Consider the following 13,317-nt stretch of genomic DNA (forward strand, 5'->3'; position numbering starts at 1 on the left):
ATTCAACACTGCCTTACCAGGCATGCTGAGGAGAGGCTTGCGGAGCCCCAATGTGGTTTCAGGAAAGGGTGGTCCTGCACAGATGCCATATTTTCTGTCCGTTTGCTAAAGCAGAGGTGTAGGGAATTCCAACAAGACCTACATCTCTGCTTTATTGACCTGGTAAAGGCCTATGACACCCTCAGTAGGCCTGGGCTCTGGGTTCTTCGTGCTTTCGGAGTCCCTGACCCGCTGCTGACGATCTTTAAGGACCTTCATTATGGTGAGCGGACCCGGGTAAAACTACATTGCCGGGAGTCGGAGCCATTCCCTGTTCACCTTGGGGTGCGACAGGGATGTCCTCTGGCTCCAACATTATTTAACATCTATTTCGACCACGTAGTTCGTGAGGCCTTCAGTAGCTGTACCGGAGGAATTTCCATCTGGTACAGATACAGTGGGAGGCTGATCAATGCCCGGATGCCGTCAAGGGATGGCTCCCTATTGGTCAACCACGTTATGTATGCCGATGACGTGATAATTGCGGCTCACTCAGAGGAGGAGTTGGAGGCGCTGCTGCTAAAACTGGAGTGTGCCACTAAGAGGTGGGGCCTTACCATCAGCCCCACCAAAACGAAGCACCTGCCTGGGTATTTTGTACCATCGGGCACTCCACCCCCACAACTCCCAATCGGTGATGGGGCAGTTGTGGAGAGAGTGGAAAGTTTCCCATACCTGGGCAGTGTGCTCATGACCGTCTCCGGTTTAACAGCAGAGGTCTCACTCCGAATCAGTCGAGCGGCATTATCTTTTCAGCAGTTGCGTAACGCTGTGTGGAAGCTACCTGGTCTGTCGCTCCACACGAAGCTTCGGGTCTTCTCAGCCGCAGTCATTCCCTCCCTTCTCTACGCTTGTGAAACGTGGACCCCCCTAATGGAACATCTTTGCCAGTTAGAAACGTTGAGGCTGGCCTGCCTCCGATCAATCCTGGGTTTACCCATGCTGGATTGTGTGAGGAGCTCACAAATCCTCGAAAGATCTGGACAAAGCCCCATCAGTGAGCTCCAGCAGGCAAGGCTGCGTTGGCTGGACCATGTAGCCCGCATGCCCAATCACCGCATGCGCAAGCAGCTTTTATTCGGCCGGATTGAGGGGGCTGAACGGACGCGGCACGGGCTAGAGAAGAGATGGAGTGATGTGGTACAGCAGGATGTGGAGCTGAGTGGACTTGCCGATAACTGGTACCAGCTGTGTCAAGATCGGCCTCTGTGGAAGAGGCTCGTGAAGGACGCTACTGGGCAGTTGGAGGCAGTCGCCCTCCAACAACAACGGAGAGCGCAGGAACGACGCTCGCAACAACGAGCAGAGCGCCGGATGGCTAAAGCACAGCAAGTTGGCACAGTAAGGGGCACAGGTGGTGCATCAGCCAGTCATCTCAGTCAGTCGACCTGTGGCACCTGGGTCTGCCCTGTGATCTCCTGCCAGCGGGCGGGCGTTCGACACTTCACGTGGCCTCAAGGTGCACATGGCCTGGCACAAGCATCGTGGTGACATCACCGCCACTTAGTGGCGAATGTCGGTTGTTGTTGTTGTTGGTGTTAGTGATGGTGGAATTTTTGTTGCTGGTCTTAGTCGTGGTGGTGTTAGTGATGGTGCTATTATTGGTGCTGGTAGTGGTGTTCGTGGTGGTCTTAGTGGTGGTGTTAGTGGTGGTGGTATTATTGGTGGTGGTGTTAGTAGTGGTGTTAGTGATGGTATTAGTGGGGTAGTGTAGCGGTTAGCGCGCTGCGCTAAGAACCTGGCGACCTGGGTTTGATTCCCGCTCACGGCCAACATTGGTGATGATTATCTGAACTGGTCCTGGGCCTCACCCTAGATCGACTCAGCCTTAAATAAGTACCTGGTGCGAGGTGCAAACATTGCCACTGGGGAGACAAAGGCGGCCGGGCGTGGTGTTGGCCACCCACCCCCTCGTGTGCCGTGCCGGCCTTCATAGGTGCTCGCGGACAGCACTTGCCCCAACAGTCTGTTAAGGCTAAACGGGGGATCGTTGTCTTTGTTCGTGGTGTTAATTGTGGTGTTAGTAGTGGTGTTCGTAGTAGTGGTGTTCGTAGTGGTGGTGTTCGTAGTGGTGGTGTTCGTAGTGGTGGTGTTGGTGGTGTTAGGAGTAGTGTTAGTAGTGGTGTCCAAACAGAGGAGCAACGCTCACGACAACAACCTTTGAGCCGGGCATCTAAAAGGCAGCAAGTTGGCACAGTCATCTCAGTCAGACAACTCATGGCACCTGGGTCTGACCTGCGACCGCCTGTCAGTGAGCCTTCGGCACTTCACGTGGTCTCAAAGTGCACCTGGCCTGGCACAGGCGCCGTGGTCACATCACCGCTACTTAGTGGCGAATGGCAGTTGTTGTTTTTTGTATTTTTCGTATTGTGTGACTGGTGAGGATGTGAGTCCGTATTGATGAGAGTCCGCATTGTGACGTGACGTGGGTTTAGACGTGGGTGTGTCATGCCCCTTCAACTCTGCGTGTCCCTTGCCTCTGTCTGCCGCTCTCCACGCAGAGACCCGGACCGCGCGAGAGACACCGTGAGCTCTGAGCACCCTCGTCTGCAAGTTGCTACCATGGAGGTACATGTGGCTCCTCGACTCGTGTGGTGAAGTATGGGTGGACGTGTGTTCTCCCCTCTGCGTGTGCCTACCTGTCACCTGTATACCTGGGTGTGCTTCTCCTTGCCCGCCTAAGTGTGTGCGCGTCTATCAGAGTGTCTCTCCGAGATCCTGTTGGTGTACGTGCCCGTCTACGCGTGAGCATCTACAGCGCTGTTATCTATCCACTGATGGATGAACGCCTCTCTCCCTGAGACCCTACTACCCCTCACATCCTGTGATGGAATAATCTGCCAAGCGTCGATTTCGTCGCACCATCTCTCTAGCGGCTCTCCTCTCTGATGTGTTCTGTTCCTTGGTTGTCGCTCCGTTATTATTCTTGACCGTGAGCCATTGTTGTCCCTCCTAGCCATGGCTCGTCCGGCCCGAGTCCCACTCACTCCTCTTAACAGTTTGAACGATGCCATTGACCTGCGTGTGACCTCGAAATCCACACGTCTTTCATTGTAAATCCAAGCATGGCAACTGATATTGGCCAAATATCCCAACGCTGAGAACTGGCAACATCTCGGCAGGACCCTCCTGAATGTGGAGCCCAGGATGTCAGAGATGCTGGCTCAGTGCTCGCCCACTGCACTTGCTCCAACATCTTAATCAAGCCCATGTGGTGGACGTTTGGCTTTGTGTGTGTAGATCAGCCGAGCTGGAGAGGCTCGGAGTAACGGCGAGTCTTGCACCACGTGGAGTGCGCTGTCCTCAGCATGCACCGGCTCCATCCGCAGCAAATCGCCACAAGGTAAGAACAGAAATGAGTGACGTCAAGATGGCCACGCTGAATGGTGGGACATCACGATGGTCATGTTTCAAGGGGGACGTCACAGTGACCATGATGCATGGGGGGACTTCATGGTGGCCATGTTGCATGGGTGATGTACCGTTCGACTTTTGCCGTTCTCTGGTCTAACACCGACGAGACAAGGTCATAAAGAAGGCTGTCTCTGGTGCGGGCCAGTCAGTTTCAAAGACAATGCCCATATATTATCAGAGCATGTTTGTTTGCATATTTTTCCACAAGTACGTGTGGTAAATGTAGACTTGATGCCTTGCAAAAGGTAGCTATTTGGTGTTTGAACATATTAACACCTGTTTTTGTGCCAGAAAGGGTAAAAGCTATTCTTATTTCATAAAATCCTTCATGGCATATCTGTGTTATATTTATCTAATTCATTAACCCTGTTGTCAAACCCAAGCAACCTAAGATGTCCTCAGAGCTGCATATAGCTGGACATCAAACAAAGATGGTCACTGCATGGCACGCTTTCAGATGTGCTTCTGCAGTCATCTGGAATGCTCTTCTGACATTAGGCAGCCACTGGAGCGATGCACTTTTAAATCAATATTTTTTGCGAACTTGTTAGTTTGTTGTCTTTCCCCCTCACTTCTGATTAGCAGGGCTGCCGAAGCACGGTTTAACATACGGACATAACTGGTATTGGCCAAAACATCCAAATCCCCTGCAAATTCCTCAAATTGGGATCACACAGCAGACATTATGTCAGCAGCGTCACCCCCATTCTCTGTAAATCATCTGCAGGAACCTCCTGAAAAGGAATCTTGAGACTTTTTGAGGCTGTGCTGCGTAAACGAAAGATCACCGACAGCTGTTGTTATTCTCTTGCCTGCAGCAATCCTGGCTCTCTTTGGCCCACAAATGACCCACCGGGAGAAGCTGGAGCTTGTCGCCATACAGAAAGTATGGTACTTTGCGCTCAGCAACAGATCCCGGGGACACAACAACGATGGATACGACGACCACGAACATCATTACATTCCGGTGAGACTCGCCACAAAGCCCCCGCCGTGGGGGCGGTCACAGGGCGCAGCGGTCGCGGGGTTCGTGGCTTCTTGTCATTGCAACTTAAGCACCAACCAACCAGAGAAAGCACATGTGCACTCTCCCACACACTTCACAATCAGAAGTTTATTTCCCAAGTTAAGCCCATTGAGCTAAAGAGCTTTTTTTAGGGTGACTCGGCCAGCAGACATCAGAGCATTCCACAATTACAGATTTAAGAAAACCAAACACTTAAAAAAGCAATTATTTCGTAAAATAATGCTCACATGTTGTGATTTTCAAAATATAGTCAGTCTAAATTTGTGTAATTTTGTGCAGGTCCACCATGAGCACCTTCACTACCGCTATGAGGTGCTGAAGAATATTGGGCGCGGAGGTCAAGGCCAGGTGATCCGGTGCCTTGACCACAAGATGAACACCCTGGTGGCCGTGAAGATCTTGGTATCACCATTGAGGTAAGAATTCAGAGTGCTGTCGTCACAAGGATGATGTTATATTCTTAGTTTTTTCGGTAAAGTCACGTTGAAGAGAAACAACAAAATAACAAAATATATATAAAACAATAAAAAATTCTCACGACGTTTCGACCATAACTCAAACGGTCATCATCAGGTGTGTCGGTTTGCATAAATTTATTTTGAAAACGGCATATTTATTTATATATATAAAAATAACGTTTGCGTCACGCGCAACGATGGCAGTTTGCCAGGACTAGTCCATCTATTTTTTGAAAAGAGGAGGGGGGAGACGAAATTTGTTTTTATGTATGCTGTCTGAAAGGCACTGTAAGCGTGAACAATCAATCAAGAACTGAAATGATTTATCAAATCTTTCCAATGATTGCTAAGATAGAATCCATCTTCTCGGTTGAAATTGTCTCTGTGTTTGTATATGTGGATAGCCTCATGAACGAATCTCTCATGGAAGCCAGATGGCTTACAAAGAACCTCCGTCTTGGAAAAGTCAATGGCATGTGAGCCTACTGAATTAGAACAATGATCTGCTACGGCCGAGGTGTTGGTCCTACCGTGTTTAAGGTCTGCTTTATGTTCACGAATGCGGTCCGAGATATGGCGTTTGGTTTCTCCAATGTAACTACTACCACAGAGGCAACTTAGTTTGTAGACACCAGGGTATTGTATGTCCGGAATCACATCTTTTACAGACGGAACCAGATCACGGATTTTATGTAATGTGTTGAAACGGACCTGGATCTTGTGTTTATTCAAGATTTTGGAGATCTTTTTTGTGATCCCAGCAATGTAGGGTAAAGTGATGGTTTTGAAAGGCTCCTCAAGAGGGTTCTTCTTCATGGTTTGAGTGATAGCTTTGCGGATTGTATAGTCGGAGTAACCATTAGCCCTAAGAGCTTGGTGTACGTGCTTGAGTTCACTGCTTATGTGTTCCTGGTCGGATATGCATTGGGCTCTATGATACAGAGTCTTGATGAGAGAATTCTTCTGTGATGGATGGTGGTGGGAATCCGGTTTCAGATAAGCATCCGTATGGGTAGCTTTCCTGTAGACAGAGTGGCTCATTGAACCATCAGGTCTCTTTTTAATTAGGACATCCAAAAAAGGTATCTTGCCATCTATTTCGACTTCCATGGTAAATCTGATGGCTGGGTGTATGGAATTGATGTGGTCGAAGAATTTGTCTAGAGCAGGCCGGCCATGTGGCCAGATGACAAAAGTGTCATCCACGTACCTCTTCCATAAGGTTGGGCGCAGAGTGGCAGTCTGGATGGCGTCAGTCTCAAATTTCTCCATGAAAATGTTAGCTATAACTGGAGAAAGGGGGGAGCCCATTGGGGTGCCCTCAGTTTGTTTGTAGAAAGTTCCATTCCAAGTGAAGTATGTATTGGTTAAACAGTGTCTCACCAGGGGGGGTACCTCAGTGTTTAGTCCTTGATGAACCAAGTCTTCAATGATTGCAATGGTGTCAGGTACAGGAACCTTGGTGAATAAGGAAACTACATCAAAACTGACAAGCAGGTCGTCTGGGGACAGGGAAATACCCTTGATTGTTGATACCAGGTGAGTAGAATTTTGTACCGCAGAGGTGGTCTTTCCAGTGAAAGGACGCAGGATTTCAGACAAAAAACGAGCTAGTTTGTAGGTGGGGGAGCTGATAGTAGAGACTATGGGACGAAGAGGTGTATCAACTTTATGTATTTTTGGTAAGCCGTATAATCTTGGTGGCCTGGCAGCAGAAGGTTTCAACGAAAACTGTTTAGATTGATCAATTAATGCGGTTGAATCAGAAATTATTTTGTTGGTTTGTGTGACGAGGCTGTTGGTGGGATCTCTTTTTATTTTTGTATAACTACCATCGTCGAGTAATTCTTTAATTTTGTTGTTGTATTCTATTTTATCCATGATAACAGTAGCATTGCCTTTGTCAGCTGAGAGAACTACAATATCATTCCTCTTTTTTAATTTATATAATTCAAAACGCTCATCTTTGCTGAGGTTGCTAGCTGGCATCTTAGCGTTTTTGAGGGTTGCAGCGATTTCAGATCTTGCTACGTCTGCAGCGATGTGACCCACCTAAACACATACCAGTTAATGATATAATTGCCCAAGTAGACGTTGCTCTCAGGGGCCTGGGTCACATCGCTGCAGACGTAGCAAGATCTGAAATCGCTGCAACCCTCAAAAACGCTAAGATGCCAGCTAGCAACCTCAGCAAAGATGAGCGTTTTGAATTATATAAATTAAAAAAGAGGAATGATATTGTAGTTCTCTCAGCTGACAAAGGCAATGCTACTGTTATCATGGATAAAATAGAATACAACAACAAAATTAAAGAATTACTCGACGATGGTAGTTATACAAAAATAAAAAGAGATCCCACCAACAGCCTCGTCACACAAACCAACAAAATAATTTCTGATTCAACCGCATTAATTGATCAATCTAAACAGTTTTCGTTGAAACCTTCTGCTGCCAGGCCACCAAGATTATACGGCTTACCAAAAATACATAAAGTTGATACACCTCTTCGTCCCATAGTCTCTACTATCAGCTCCCCCACCTACAAACTAGCTCGTTTTTTGTCTGAAATCCTGCGTCCTTTCACTGGAAAGACCACCTCTGCGGTACAAAATTCTACTCACCTGGTATCAACAATCAAGGGTATTTCCCTGTCCCCAGACGACCTGCTTGTCAGTTTTGATGTAGTTTCCTTATTCACCAAGGTTCCTGTACCTGACACCATTGCAATCATTGAAGACTTGGTTCATCAAGGACTAAACACTGAGGTACCCCCCCTGGTGAGACACTGTTTAACCAATACATACTTCACTTGGAATGGAACTTTCTACAAACAAACTGAGGGCACCCCAATGGGCTCCCCCCTTTCTCCAGTTATAGCTAACATTTTCATGGAGAAATTTGAGACTGACGCCATCCAGACTGCCACTCTGCGCCCAACCTTATGGAAGAGGTACGTGGATGACACTTTTGTCATCTGGCCACATGGCCGGCCTGCTCTAGACAAATTCTTCGACCACATCAATTCCATACACCCAGCCATCAGATTTACCATGGAAGTCGAAATAGATGGCAAGATACCTTTTTTGGATGTCCTAATTAAAAAGAGACCTGATGGTTCAATGAGCCACTCTGTCTACAGGAAAGCTACCCATACGGATGCTTATCTGAAACCGGATTCCCACCACCATCCATCACAGAAGAATTCTCTCATCAAGACTCTGTATCATAGAGCCCAATGCATATCCGACCAGGAACACATAAGCAGTGAACTCAAGCACGTACACCAAGCTCTTAGGGCTAATGGTTACTCCGACTATACAATCCGCAAAGCTATCACTCAAACCATGAAGAAGAACCCTCTTGAGGAGCCTTTCAAAACCATCACTTTACCCTACATTGCTGGGATCACAAAAAAGATCTCCAAAATCTTGAATAAACACAAGATCCAGGTCCGTTTCAACACATTACATAAAATCCGTGATCTGGTTCCGTCTGTAAAAGATGTGATTCCGGACATACAATACCCTGGTGTCTACAAACTAAGTTGCCTCTGTGGTAGTAGTTACATTGGAGAAACCAAACGCCATATCTCGGACCGCATTCGTGAACATAAAGCAGACCTTAAACACGGTAGGACCAACACCTCGGCCGTAGCAGATCATTGTTCTAATTCAGTAGGCTCACATGCCATTGACTTTTCCAAGACGGAGGTTCTTTGTAAGCCATCTGGCTTCCATGAGAGATTCGTTCATGAGGCTATCCACATATACAAACACAGAGACAATTTCAACCGAGAAGATGGATTCTATCTTAGCAATCATTGGAAAGATTTGATAAATCATTTCAGTTCTTGATTGATTGTTCACGCTTACAGTGCCTTTCAGACAGCATACATAAAAACAAATTTCGTCTCCCCCCTCCTCTTTTCAAAAAATAGATGGACTAGTCCTGGCAAACTGCCATCGTTGCGCGTGACGCAAACGTTATTTTTATATATATAAATAAATATGCCGTTTTCAAAATAAATTTATGCAAACCGACACACCTGATGATGACCGTTTGAGTTATGGTCGAAACGTCGTGAGAATTTTTTATTGTTTTATATATATTTTGTTATTTTGTTGTTTCTCTTCAACGTGACTTTACCGAAAAAACTAAGAATATGAATTACTGCAGTCACGAAAGCTTTAAATCAAAAAGGATGATGTTGTTACGTCCAGTGCTGTGGGCGGCCGTGTGATGAGGTGGTGACAACTCGTGCCTCACGTAGAGGGTCCCCGGTTCGACTCCTGACTCGGGTGCCCTCCTGTGTGGAGTTTGTATGTTCTCCCCCTGTTCTGGATCAGTTCACGCTTACATTACATTAAGTCTTCATTTTACCTAGTAGAGGCATTCCTGAAAAGTGCCACGTTAAGGGAAAGCACATTAAGCAAACATAATATCCCCATATATAATGTAACGATAAAGTTTTGCAAGATATAATACACGCACACAGTGATGTGAAGAGACCAATAACGGAGGGCATGCTGTCACGTCACGTGATCATTCCGCATTCCGCCTACTGTGTCATACCGCTCAGCCGTGCAATTTTATAGCGGGCACATTCCACGTTATAATGGGCGCTTTCCTGCATTAGAACAGAAGCATTCCGGATTATAATGGGTGCGGTCCGCGTTATAATGGGAGCCTTCCACGTTATCATGGGCACGTTCCACGCTATAAAAGGCATGTTCCACACTGTAATGGAGTTGTCCCATGTCATAACGGGCGTGTTCCGTGTTATAACGTGTGCGTTCTGCGCTACAGCAGCTACATCATGGGACCTCCTTTGCCAGTACCAAAATATACTCCCAAAGGAGGTCCCATGATGTAGCCATTCACCCCGAGCTCTCATTACTCTGATAACGCTTGTCTTTGTGCTGTACGCCTTTTGGCGTCCCTGGTCTAACACCGTTTTTGAGACGAGGCTCAAAAGAAAGCTGTTTCTGGTGTGGACCAATCAGTTTCAAAGACAATGCATATATTATCAGAGTATTTTTTTGTTTGCATTCTGACCACAAGTATTGTGGTTAATGCAGTAATGATTCCTTGTAAAAGGTTTCAGTTTGGTGTTTTAACATCTTAACACCTGTTTTCTTGCTAGAAAAAAGGAGAAAATATATTCTGATATTTTGGTACTGGCAAAGGAGGTCCCATGATATTCCATGTTATAATGTCTTGCTCTGTGAGAGCCACATTCAGTCACGACTCAGCTGTGGCTCAGTCTCTAAAACTCAGGCTCAGCTCTAGCTCAGCCGTGGTTTGGCCCAGGCTTGAGCCGCTCAGCTGCTTTTAAAGATACATGAGTGGCTCAGCCGTGGCTTGGCTCAGCTCCTGGGAATCCTGAGTTAGGCTGGGGCCATGCTCGGAGTCGGCTCAATTCACACATTAGGGAATCACTACGTTCAGGCAGCACCCCAAGCCCCCTTCTATCCCTTGCTTATTTGATCCTCTTCCCGATCCTTTCTGGAACCTTCCATGAGCGCACTACCGGAACTCACAATGCCATTACACTTGGGGAACGTATATTTATTTATTTATTTCTGAATAGAATTTGTTTCTGGTCATTCCTTAAGCAAGTCTAAGTCATGATTCATTTGTGGATTTTCTCTGCACAGCTCCAAGCGTGATAAATTTCAGAGAAAGGAGCTCCAGATGGCTCTGGAACTTCAGGGCGAGGGCAGTGATGAGGACTACAACGTTGTCAAAGTCCTGAATCATTTTGACTTCAGAGGACACCACTGCATTGTCCTGGAGCTGTTGAAGTACGTACCATGTGTTCCCACCCCCCCCCCCCCCCCATAGCGTGGTTAACTTCATTAGCTAAACTAAAACTTTTATTTAACAGGTGAAGCCCACTGCCCTATCAGTTATTTTTCACAAGCGGCCTGGCTACAAATGATAGCTAAAAAAAGTGGCTGATGTGGAAATGTATAGCAGCCAAATACTCTAAACACATGTTTCGAAATGTGGAGGGAAAAACCAGAGAACCCGGAGAAAAAGCCACGTGACCAGGGGTAGAACATGCAAACTCAAAATATACATGCGTCACGGTCGGGATCAAAGCCTCGATCTCTTCCACACCAGGGGAGGGTGATAACGTCACACCACCGGAGCTAGATGTTACTTTTGGGATTCCTGTGCCACCCACGCATTGTGATACTGTGGAGCTGTCATGTGTCCTGGGTGCATGAGGCCACGCCTCTTTTCTCAATAAGCCCCGCCCACTTTTATATAGCCACGCCTCCACTCGATCAGCGCAGTGGTAATGCTTGAGCCCCTCGGTGAAAATCCCTGAGTTCGATTCTCAACTCGGACGCCTTTCTCTGTGGAGTTTGTATCTCCTAATGGATAATTCCACCACCCGGAAACAGAGCCAATGAAAGCAAGTGGACAGATGTGCTAACTGATTTGGTTTATCAGCAAACCGATGACCTAAACCCACACTGAGCTATGAATCATATTAGTCGTGAATGTGCAAATAGAATATTAATATTGTCGTTATCAGAATCCACGCAGTATTGCAGGGTATGACACTGACGCTGCTTCGTTGTTGTCATTGTTGTTGCTGCTGCTGCCTCTTTCACAGGGAGAGCCTCTATGATGTGATTATGGAAGCGGGGCTCCGGAAATTGCACATGGGGATGGTGAAAACTTACACCAGGGGCATCCTCAAGTTCCTTTGCCACACCAAGGCCAGGAGCATCATCCATGCAGATATCAAGCCAGTGAGTGGACACAGCAATCAGCGTGACTTTGTTCCAGAGTTGTGTCATTATTGGGGACTCGGTCCATAGAGAAAACCGACCACGTTGGTCACAGGGTCGATGTGTTAGCTCTGTCCGTCTATCTGGAAGGAGGCAGGGTCACGTTACCTCTGGTGATGATCTGGTATGAATTAAACTGTCGTGTAGAGTCGTGTCGCTATTGGGGGACTCACCAAAGAGAAAACTAGCAATGTAGATCACAGCGTTGCCCCAAACTTTGAGAAACACAAACCGGAGCCGAAAAGAATGATTTTCAAAACGTGCCAAACACGCGTTTGAACTGACAGCTGCCCGTTGTCAGCTTCCATGCTGTGAATGGAAAACTTCCCAAGACAAACGCGCGGTGGAAAGCGTCACGAAATCCGTGCGCCCTTGAGTGTGGTTTTTGGTCCATAACTCGTTATCGGGCAGCTGTGAGCAACTAGGATAAGTTGTCGATAGAGCCGCACCCTTTTACTTAGATGGTGCTTCAGAGAGCTTTAAATATGATGAGCCTCGACTAACATCGCTCATCTTGACGCATTTGAAAGGGGCACCCCCAGTGGCAGCTGTCAGAAAACAGCGAATGTTGCACTTGACTCAAGGTTGATGACGGCGCTACGCCTCACCTAGTTCCCCTGTTTAGCTTGTACCGTGGTAAGTGATTGATCCACTGCTGGCTGAATGCTATCGGCGTAACCTCCGAGTGTGAATTCCTTCTGCCTTTCTTCCTTTAGGAAAATGTTCTACTCAAGGATACCGTGACCGGCACCGTCAGGGTCACGGACTTTGGCAACAGCTGTTTTGTGAAAAGGCAACGTGAGTAACCTCACCTGGGTGTGAGTTTCTGCGTGTGGGTGTGAGTTTCTGCATGTGGGTGTGTCTGTGTTCCAGTGTGTGTGTGTAAGTCTCTTAGTGTCTGTACATGTGACAGTGTGTGATAACGATGCTGTTCATGACACAGTGAGTATACACACACACGTACATATATATTTGTTGTTGTTGTGCAGCTCTGTATGTGGGTGGGACCCTGCCATACCTCTCTCCGGAGGTATTGCTGGGCTACAGATTAACGTGTGCAGTGGACATGTGGGCACTGGGCTGCACAGTGGCGGAGTTGGCGACCGGCAGGGAATTATTCCAGTCGGACAGCCGCGACGACCACCTCCCGTGCTGCATGGAGGTATTTCCAACTGGCCGTTCACCCGCTCGTGATTCCCCCCTCCTTTCTTGAAGTTGTAGGCTATGGGGGGGGGGGTGGGGAGCCAGGAGAGGGGGGCGATTGGCTACTTGGTGATCTGGCGAATGGCAGCCATCGTATGTTGTATGTGTGTACACGTGTGTGTCCTGTACGTGTTGTGGGAGCAGTGGTGTAGCGGTTAGCGTGCTCAGCTACAAACCCGGTAATGCGAGTTTGATTCCAATTCACGGCCAACATCAGTGACGATTATCTGAACCGGTACTGGGCATCCCCTAGTACAAATCAGCCTCAAATGAGTACCTGGTGCCGTGTGTACCTGCTTCAATATAGCCAACCATCCCCTCTCTGTGTGTGCCACAGTCCTGGCCCTCAACAGGTGCCGCTACTGTTGCT

The 13,317-nt window shown here is 47.5% G+C and overlaps 1 long non-coding RNA gene across 1 annotated transcript; it reads left to right on the forward strand.

The window, feature by feature from the left end:
- Positions 1–3,289: 3,289 nt before the first annotated feature.
- On the forward strand, positions 3,290–10,763 carry LOC142922690 (uncharacterized). The gene is made up of 3 exons (XR_012940238.1): positions 3,290–3,382; positions 4,272–4,896; positions 10,596–10,763. It is a non-coding gene; the product is annotated as an uncharacterized LOC142922690 (long non-coding RNA).
- Positions 10,764–13,317: the final 2,554 nt, after the last annotated feature.

This window comes from Petromyzon marinus, unplaced genomic scaffold, assembly GCF_048934315.1.
Source record: "Petromyzon marinus isolate PM22_M1 ecotype Great Lakes invasive population unplaced genomic scaffold, UKy_Petmar_22M1.pri1.0 PM_Scaffold_14, whole genome shotgun sequence".
Lineage (NCBI taxonomy): Eukaryota > Metazoa > Chordata > Hyperoartia > Petromyzontiformes > Petromyzontidae > Petromyzon > Petromyzon marinus.